This window comes from Chrysochloris asiatica, unplaced genomic scaffold, assembly GCF_000296735.1.
Source record: "Chrysochloris asiatica unplaced genomic scaffold, ChrAsi1.0 scaffold00270, whole genome shotgun sequence".
NCBI classification, from domain to species: Eukaryota; Metazoa; Chordata; class Mammalia; order Afrosoricida; family Chrysochloridae; genus Chrysochloris; species Chrysochloris asiatica.
In genome coordinates, this window is record NW_006408788.1 from 702,469 (window position 1) to 709,314 (window position 6,846).

Below are 6,846 nucleotides of genomic sequence, written 5' to 3' on the forward strand. Positions count from 1 at the left end.
AGTTTAGTCAGACTCCCAGAACAGAGTAGAACTTCCCAGGGTGTAAATCTTTAAGAAGGCAGACATTTCTTCCCACAAAGCAGCTGGTGGATTCAAACCAGCTTTCAGTTAACATTACAACACTTAACCCACTGTGTCACCATATCTCCTAAGAGTGAGAAGAGAATGTGAAAGACTAATATGAAAGAATGAGGACATCCTTAATTTGGGAATTTACTTTACCTCTATCTACTTTGCTGACCTGCTAGATCAATGTTCTTTGCACTTCAGTAATTTTTGGCATCATTTTAATATTTTTTTGCTGTAATCTGTCTTATGTACTTTCTGCTAAATTTTATTTTTCCTTTAAATGAACTTTGAATCTTTTGATGTCTTTAATAAACTTAAACTTAATATTATCCTTAGCAGTAGCTTCTGCAACATCACAGGCTAAAACCCTTTCTATGAGAGCTTTTTGGACCTTAATAAAACTTTGAAGGTGGTTGTTGTTTAAAGTATCTTACTATTCATTATCTCTCAGGTAATTCACACTCACAGAGGCCTGAAGGACCAGGTAGCTTTTTTGATTTCCTATAGTACTATAATGCTAATGCCAAAGTAGAGGGTCAGAGTAAAAGCAGAAGACCCTTAGCGAGATGAATTGGCAAAGTGGCAGCATCAGTGGGCTCAAGCGTGGCAACAATTGTGAGGTTGGCCCAGGATTGGGCAGTGTTTTCTTCTGTTGTGCATAAGTCACTATGAGTCGGTACTGATTCAATGGCACCTAACAACAACAATGCCAAAGTGAGAGATTGAAACAGGTAACCGGAAGTGCAGTTAGGATTTCCTGTTCTTGCCTAGGGTAATTGTGAACCTCCGGTATGACACTATAGGATAAGCACTGGACTGCTAACCAAAAGGCTGGTGGTTCAAATCCACCAGCTATTGCTTAGAAATCCACTACAGGGTCCCTATGGGTTGGAACCAACTCTATGGCACTTAACAAGGCACTTAACAATTTGACAAAGGGCCTCAGATGAACTTTGGAACAGGGTTTTTCAGACTATTGTTAAACCACAAGGAGGGTGCAATAAACGCTCCCTTCTCCTCATTTTATAGAAGCTTAACTCTTAACTGTAAACTAGTACCTTACACAAACACAGTTATTGAATAACGGAGCAATAGGGGACAATCGTGTTAAAAAGAAGAAAATCATTGCATATTTTGGAGCAAAATAATTATTCTAAAATGTTGCATTTACGATTTGTTGGAAATGCCTACAAGAAATTATGGTGGTATGTGATTTAGAAATAAAGCAATAGCACATTTGGGAAATTAAAGGATGGTGTGAATCTGCCAGTGAAAGCTACAACAGTAATTATCATGTTTACAATAATGTGTTTGTGGTTTTTCTCATTGATATGTTGTTTAAAGTCACTTTAAAAAAATATTTAACAAAGTTCCATTATTTTTATATAGCTTTCTGACTCTGTGCTTGTGCCTTCAACACTTTCACAACAGTTTACTGCTCTTCAGTAAAGAAAGCATGCTTGATCCTGTCATGGACACATTTAGCACACCTGGAGCCGCGATAGGCCCTGCTAACATGCTTCTTGGTCTTGGACAAACTCATGAGAACTTTAGGTCTCACAGCACAGACCCCTCGAAGTCGGCCTGCGCACACACCACATGCAGATTTTGGCGCTTTACCAACCTTTTTGGTATAGAGATAAACAATTCTATTACCAGGGGCTTGGGACTGCCTAGTTTTGTTAGAGGCTGTATCGTAGGACAGCCCGCGATGGTATGTCAAATGCTGGACCATTTTGAACGCCTCTACACAGCATCCCCAGAAGAGAGCTAAAGTCGCTTTTGTTGCTACCTTATTATTTGAAAACCCAAGCCAATTGATTGTGATTTGACGAGCATGTTGAAGGAATATGCTATTTCATAATTGAAGTTTTATATGAAAAATAATAACTTTGCATGTTTTGCAATGTAAAACCATATTGAAAGGAGGCAGAACACAACCATTTTATGCTACAGTATCACCTAAAAAATATGAAAGACTTAAAGTAGGGAAATCCATAAAGATGAGAATTTATTAGCGGCTGTCCTTAGACATCCCATACAGGGTTACTATGAGTCAGAACCACCTAGTCAGCACTGAACAACACCAACATGAAAAATGAAAACCAAGGTGAGTATTCCACGTGTCTCCATGCCTGACTTCGTTGTATTACCCTCTTGGTTGACTGGACCCTTTTCCCTTATTATGAAAGTTAGTAAGGTACCAACTAGAACAGCAGTTACAGAAACAGGACTTTTTACAGCCAAGCATTTTATCCCTGCTCATACTCCATTTAAGGAGTTCTGGTAGCGTATTGGTTACGAATTGGGCTGTGAACCTTAAGGTAAGCAGTTCAAAACTACCAGCTGCTCCTCAGGAGAAAGATGAGGTTTTCTGCTCCCGTAAAGATTTACAGCCTTTGAAACTCTGTACAGGGTCGCTATGAGTCAGAACCGACTCCACGGTGCATAACAACAATGTACTCCATTTAGAATGCTGAGATCTAAGGATGAAGTACACATTTCACCTCATGAAACCAAGTCTTGCTTGCTCACTTCTAAGAACATGCTTTAACAAGCAGTGGTCTACCTAAACTCATACAGTCTTAATGTTCTTATAGAGGGAAGGTTTGATTCTGAAACATTCCTGAAAATTAGTTTAATCACCTATAATTGGGGGAAGGATGTGAGAGATTGTGTCATAAAGACTGTTGTTGTTAATTGCCATTAAGTCGGTTCCTACTCCTAGTGACCCTGCATAGGGATTCCAAGGAGTGACTGGTGAGCTTGAACTACCGACATTGAGGTTCAAGCCAACCTCGCAGTCTAGCACGTTAACCCACAGCGCCACCCCAGGACTGCATAGAGATTACAGCCCTGAACTCTGTGGGGCTGTTATGTTCTGTCACATTACATCAGTATGAGTTGGAATTGACTCAACAGCATACAACAAGAGCAAAGTTTGCTTTAGTTGGTTTTCACAAACACAGGTCCTAATTCTTGGTGGATTTATATAAAGTGTCTCCCTCAGTCTGCTGTTGAAGACTCCTTCAGGAACTGTGAAAGTCTCTCTGTCTTTTAGGTTGTTATTGTTGTTGTTATGGGCCATGGAGTCGGTTCCGACTCCTGCTGTTGTTGTTGTTAAGTGCCTTCGAGTCGGAGCCGACCCATAGCGACCCTGTACAGGGTTTCCGAGGGTGTAAATCCTTACGGGAGTAGAAAGCCTCATCTTTCTCCCGCGGAGCGGCTGGTAGTTTCGAACCACTGACCTTAAGGTTCACAGCCCGATTCGTATCCGACTCCTAGCGTTAATAAATTGTACCTTCTACTTAGAGAGTTGTTATAACCTCAGGTTCATCAGGACTGAAATGCTGAAGCCTCAGGTTCCCTCACTCGTGTCCTACCTTTGCTTCTTCACCTTTGTCTCCACAGTCTCTTTATGTGGCCAGTCACATAAATGAGCTGAGCTCATTCAGAAAGGGCCAGTGCAATCCTCTCATTCCAGAATCATGAAGTTATGTTCTACTTCAGAACAGATAGACTCCTGTGAGAGGCGGCATGGCTTCAGAGAGTTCCAGAGTGTAGCAAAACCAATGATAGGTTCCTTTACAACCAGTAGAATCTGTGGAGTTTGTGTTTCCTGAATATTACCCTAAAGCAACAACAAAACATCCAAATCAATCACCATGGAGTCAGTCCTGACCTCTGAACTTTTCTGAAGGATTTTAATAATGCATGTTTGTAAGACACTTCGATATTTTATTGTTGTTGTTGTTTGTAAGTGCTGTCAGGTCAGTTCTGACTCATAGTTACCCTGTATAGGGTTTCCCAGGAGTGACTGGTGAGCTTGAACCACTGACCATGCGATTCAAACTGAGTTTGCAGTCCAACGCATTAACCCACAGCCTCACACCAGGACTCCTTAGGTATTAGAGATACTGCTTAATGTTAAAATGTTATTAAATGCCATCATGTCAATTCCAACTCATTGTGACCTGTATAGGTTTTCCAAAGAGTGGCTGGTAGGTTTGAATCTCAGACCTTGTGGTTAGCAGTCCAGTGCTTATCTTAAAGGCCCACACCAGGACCCCTATACTCAAATATTCAAGTTATTTTCTATTCTTTTCTCTCTCCAATTGGGAGGGCAATAGTTGTCTCTAGTGAAAGTAGGAATGTATTCATTCTTTGCCAGCTCTCTAGAAAAACTGACCTTATACTCTTGAGCATCATTGACTAAAATAGGTAAATCAGCCCCAGGTTCCATAGCTTCTGCCTCTTAACACTCACATCCTGCATGCCAGGGAGAGTATTGTCTGCATGAATGAATACTAGGTCACAGTCTAATAACCTTTCTCTTTTTTTTAGCTTGTGTTTGTTCTAATTCAGGTCAATATAGAGTGAGTCTTTTCTTAGCAGCAGGGAAAGATGAAAGACTGATGGGGCCCTACTTGGGTCCATTGAGGCATGAAAGAATTATTGCCCCATAGAACATTCTTCCAAAGACAAATGCAAGTGCATGCATGGGGCATTTGTAACCACATACAATTACACTAACACCCATTTGCTTATATAAATGGTAATACTTGGTCAACAACCAGGGATTTCCAGGGTTTCAGATTATGTTGTATCAGTTTATCAATTACCTATTTCTGCATAATAAATTGCTTCAAAAATTGGTGGCTTAAAACAACAATAAGCAATTAATGATTTGGTGCTTCAGTGGGGCAGACATTCAGACATTTAGCTCCCCTAGAATCTGGAGCAAGCATTATCAAGGTTGATATGCGTATATGGCAAATGAGTTGGTGCTGGCTGCTGGTAGGAAGCTCCAGTTCCTTACCATGTGAATCTCTCCATAGAGATGCTTGGCTGTTCTCCTATAATGACTCACTTCACCCACAAGTGTGGCTTAAGAGAAAAAGGGAGACAGAAGCTGTAATGCATTTTGTGACTTAGCATTGATTACAATACACTGTCATTTCTACAGTACTCTAATGGTTAGCTCAGGTCAGCCATATTCAATGTGGTGTTGTTGTTAGGTACCATGGAGTCAGTACTGACTCACAGCAAACTTATGCACAACAGAACAAAACACTACCCTGTCCTGGATCTATCTCACAATGCTTGAGCCAGATGATGCTGCCACTTTGCAACCCAACTTACTGGGCATCTTCCTCTTTTTCTCTGACCCTCCGCCTTACCAAACATGATATCCTTCTCCAGTGACTAGTCCCTCCTGACAATATGTTGGAAGTATGCGAGACAAAGTCAGGCCATCCTGGCTTCTAAAGAGCACTCTGGCTGCGCTTCTTCCAACACAGATCTATTGGTTCTTTTGGAAGTCCATGGTACTTCAATATTCTCCTCAATAAATAAGTTATTGAGTTATTCAATAACTCAAATGCATCGATTCTTCTATAGTCTTCCTTATTCATTGTCCGACTTTTATATGGTTTGGGTTGGGCATACCTTAGTCATCAAACTGACATCTTTGCTCTTGATACTTTAAAGAGGTCTTGTGCAGCAGACTTGTCTAATGCAATACGTTGTTTGATTTATTGGCTGCTGCTTCCATGAGTGGTGATGGTTGATCCCAGAAAAATGAAGTATTTGACAACTTCAATCTTTTCTCCATTGATAAGAATGTTGTTTATTGGTCCAGTGGTGAGGATTTTTGTTTTCTTTACATTGAGATGCAGTCCATACCAAAGGCTGTGGTCTTTGATCTTCATCAGTAGGTGTTTTAAGTCCCCTTCACTTTCAGCAAGCAAGGTTGTATCATCTGCCCATCACAGGTTGTTCATGAGTCATCCTCCAATCCTGATGTCATGTTTTTTTTTTTATTTTTCATATAACCCAACGTCTTGGGTAATTTGCTCAGCTTACAGGCTAAATAAGCATAGTGAATTAATACAACCCTGGCGCACACACCCTGAAACCATTCAGTGTTCCTGTGTTCTGTTCAAATGACTGCCTCTTGGTCTATGTACAAGTTCTTCATGAACACAATGAAGTGTTTCATAATACTCATACTTTGCAATGTTATCCATAGCTTGTCATGATCCACACAATCGAAAGCCTTTGCATGGTCCGTAAAGCACACGTAAACAGCTTTCTGATATTCTCTGCTTTCAGTCAAGATCCATCTGATGTCAGCAATGATATCCCTCTTTCTACATCCTCTTCTGAATGTGGCTTGAACCTCTGGACATTCTCTGTCAATGTATGCTTGCACCCATTTCTGTATTATCTTTTGTAAAACTTTACTCACATGGGATATCAAAGATATTGTCCAATGATTTCTGCATTCCATTGGGTCACCTCTCTTTGGAAAGGGCACAAATATGAATCTCTTCTAATCAGTCGGCCAGATGTCTTCCAATTTTCTTGGCAAAGGTGAGTGAGTGCCTCCAGTGCCACCTCACTTTGTTGAAAGAATTAAATTTGTATTCCATCAATTCTTTGTGCCTTATTCTTTGCCAATTTGTTCAGTGCACCTTGGACTCCTCCTTCAGTATTATTGGCTCTTGATCAGATGCTACCTGCTGAAATGGTTGAACATCAACAATTTCCTTTTGGTACAGTGACTCTGTGTATTCCTTCCATCTTCTTTAGATGCTTTCTGCATCATTCAATAATTTGCTCAGAGAATCCTTCAATAATGCAATTCAAGGCCTGGATGTTTTCTTCAGTTCCCTGAGATTGAGAAATGCTGAGCAAGTTCTTCTCTTTTGATTTTCTAGCTCCAGGCCTTTGCACATTTCATCATAATATTTGACTTTGTCTTCTCAGGTTGAT

At 40.5% G+C, this 6,846-nt stretch overlaps 1 pseudogene; it reads right to left on the reverse strand.

Moving 5' to 3' along the window:
* Positions 1-1,450: 1,450 nt before the first annotated feature.
* Positions 1,451-1,804, reverse strand: LOC102818967 (annotated as a pseudogene).
* Positions 1,805-6,846: the final 5,042 nt, after the last annotated feature.